Genomic DNA, 2821 nt, shown 5'->3' on the forward strand with positions numbered 1-2821 from the left:
GCTCTTTGACATTAAGTTTTTCCACCATAGTTCTCCTCTCGAACGGATAGTGGAGAAGAGACCGAACTGAATTCAGTGGCTGATGAGATCCGGTATCCATGCTGGTTGTAGTCACCGGCGGCGTACATCTGCGTCACGACCAAAAACGACTCTGCCGAGTTCTACCGAACACCAACGAATCCTTTGGCGGTAGCTCCATCGCCCATCATGCTACTGAAACGTTCTGAAACAACGTTGACGCTGATTGGATACATTCCCATTCCTACCCTTTGATATTCTTGTCAGCAATTGGACAGCTGGTCTCGTCCTGTTTGGGCGATTGAAAAACAGCACACAGCCTCCACCGCTCGGCAGAGACCGGCAGAGACCAATATAGATATATATATATATGATTTATTTTTGTTACAAAACACACAATTAACTTAGAATATGTGATTATTGTTAATTTTATTTATTTATTTTCTTTAATAAAAATTAAAAACACGGAAAAACTGGGAGGGCGGTGCCCTATCGCCCTCTACTGGCCAGCCGCCACTGTTTGTTAGATTTCCAAAACGTGTCCCCCCAAATATTAAACTCGTTCCTACGCCCTTGTCGGCAGATGCAGAGTTGATGAACTTTTCACGGACAAGAAAGTCTCTAAAATATAAATATATGAAAACACAACATGACATGAGAATAATACTCGTAAAACAACGTGTTTTGGCTCTGTTTGTCGGCTACAGAAGCACATTTATAAACAGAAACGTGAAGTCGCCATCTTAAAGAGCGGGTCAATTGAGCCTCGGAGTCCTTCTCCACCCACGTATCAATTTTAAAAAATGCAACATTAGTAGGCGTTGCCTGGAGGACCGGGAGGGCGGAGCCGCGGCAGTGACGAAGACGACAGCTAACTAGACGATGCTAGCTCCCTTCACTCTATGCAGTTATTAGAAGTGGAGGATGTTTCTCCCCCTCCTTACCCAGACACTCGAGAAGAAAGGGACCAAGTCTATTTGGAGGAGACAAGCGGACCTGAGCCTTATTGTTGTGAGCTTGTGAGTTGCCTGTAACTCCCAGAACCGACCCAACAAAACCACCTCTGAACGTAAGTAGCCGTTAGCCATAGCATTGGATTAGCTGCAGGGTTTGTCTCCACGGCCCCCAGAGCTAGTATTCAGCATGTTTTAGAGGTTTATCTGCTTCAGCACACCTGGTTTTAATCAGCAACAAATAGCTGAGCTGCTTAACAGTTAATCTAACCTGTTAAAGCAGGAAAATCCACTGAAACATGCTGGATAGCAGCTCTCCGGTAGCTCTGGGCTCAAGTTACAGTCTGCTGCATAAAGTTATGAAACTACCCCATGAGAAAATTATTCTGTAATGTGTTCAGCTCACTAAAACTGCCCTGATTTATTTATTTACTGATAACAGCTGCTCTCTTGGTTCTAGGTCCTCTGGTGTCTGCAGCTGGTCTCTGGTGTCTGCAGGTGGTCTCCTCTGCTGGTGTCGTCAGGATCAGGAACTTCCAGAAGAATGTGCCTTTCAATGACTCTTTCCCCCTTATTTGTTATATTAATTAAATAAATCTCAATTTATATATTTCCTGTTTTTGTTCATGTCCATAAATACTTAAACATGCTTGAAATTAAAATGAGCTTTTAACAGTGAGGTGCTAGTTTAATTCATCACAATAGAGCTAGTTAAACATGCATTGTGATAATTCAATTAATGTAATTTATAAATATCCATTAAAATATCAAAACTGGAATCTATATGAGATATTTGGCAGCACAAAAAACTTGTCAAACACAATATTTATTATAATAACTGTGGGCAGACAGGAGACAGAGCTGATGGAGGTTCTCAGTCATCGAAGGATGGCTGAAGGCTTTCCAGGAACAGGAGATGTGGTGTTGTCTCTTCTCTCTCTATTCTGCCAGATGAGCTGATAGGTTACAGGTGTGTGAGGACATCCTCATGCTGTCATAACCAGATGACAGGAGTTATCAGGTGATCAGCCAGGCTAATGATGAGATGCAGAAAGAAAACAAATTCAGGACAGTGTACAATATGTGGTGTTGCTCACCTTATGTGCTCTTATAGAGTTATTAACGTGTGCCTGCCTCATGGTGTAGAGTCCATATTTTGCTGAGTGTCCTGCAATAATGCAGGTTATTAGTTAATTTACTTTTGATAGCAAAAACAAAATATTTAATGTAAAAGTTGTTTTCCAGGTGAATCAGCTCACACGTCACCACCAAGTGTCACAGGGCCAGAATCAGTAGCCTCCTTCATGATGTCATGATGTAATCACATACTTATTTAATTGTTAATATCTTAAAAATTCTGAAAAGTTTTAATTTTTTTTTACCTTGAACAGTTCACTGAGCTTGCACTGTCACTGAGGTGGAAGCTGGAATCAACAGCAGACACCTCACACCTTGGTCTTTTCAGGGGGTGTGGCCGCTGCTCTGGGACCTTCTGGAAGATGAATCATGGTCCCCGTGGGTCTCCAGACACACTGCGGCTGTGAACCCCATTCTGGCTGGCTATGTAAAAACAAAGAAGCAGCACATTTATGTTTAAAAGAGCATAAAATCACGTGTAACAATAATCTGTAAAACAAATTAAAACTAGAAGGTAATAATAAAATGTTTACATAGATTATTAAAAATAATTCACCTTTGCTACAGGTAAGGCTTCACGTCTGCCTGGACAAGTGCATTCTTGCAGCTAAATCAGTCTGACAGCCAGTGTCTTGGGTAGATTTAGCCTGAAAAAAATAGAAGCACATTGTTGTTGGGCGTTTATAAAGTCAGATAATATACAAAAGAATCTC

General features: G+C 41.4%; 1 long non-coding RNA gene across 2 annotated transcripts; it reads right to left on the reverse strand.

The window, feature by feature from the left end:
- Positions 1 to 1779: 1779 nt before the first annotated feature.
- On the reverse strand, positions 1780 to 2510 carry LOC129164217 (uncharacterized). Of its 2 annotated transcripts, XR_008563817.2 has the most exons (3): positions 2354 to 2483; positions 2069 to 2271; positions 1780 to 2005 (listed from the first exon to the last, which is right to left on the reverse strand). It is a non-coding gene; the product is annotated as an uncharacterized lncRNA (long non-coding RNA). The 2 variants fall into 2 exon arrangements; XR_011520419.1 differs by having other exon boundaries at positions 1780 to 2271; positions 2354 to 2510.
- Positions 2511 to 2821: the final 311 nt, after the last annotated feature.

This window comes from Nothobranchius furzeri, chromosome 4 (genome assembly GCF_043380555.1).
Source record: "Nothobranchius furzeri strain GRZ-AD chromosome 4, NfurGRZ-RIMD1, whole genome shotgun sequence".
In the NCBI taxonomy this organism is placed as follows: Eukaryota; Metazoa; Chordata; class Actinopteri; order Cyprinodontiformes; family Nothobranchiidae; genus Nothobranchius; species Nothobranchius furzeri.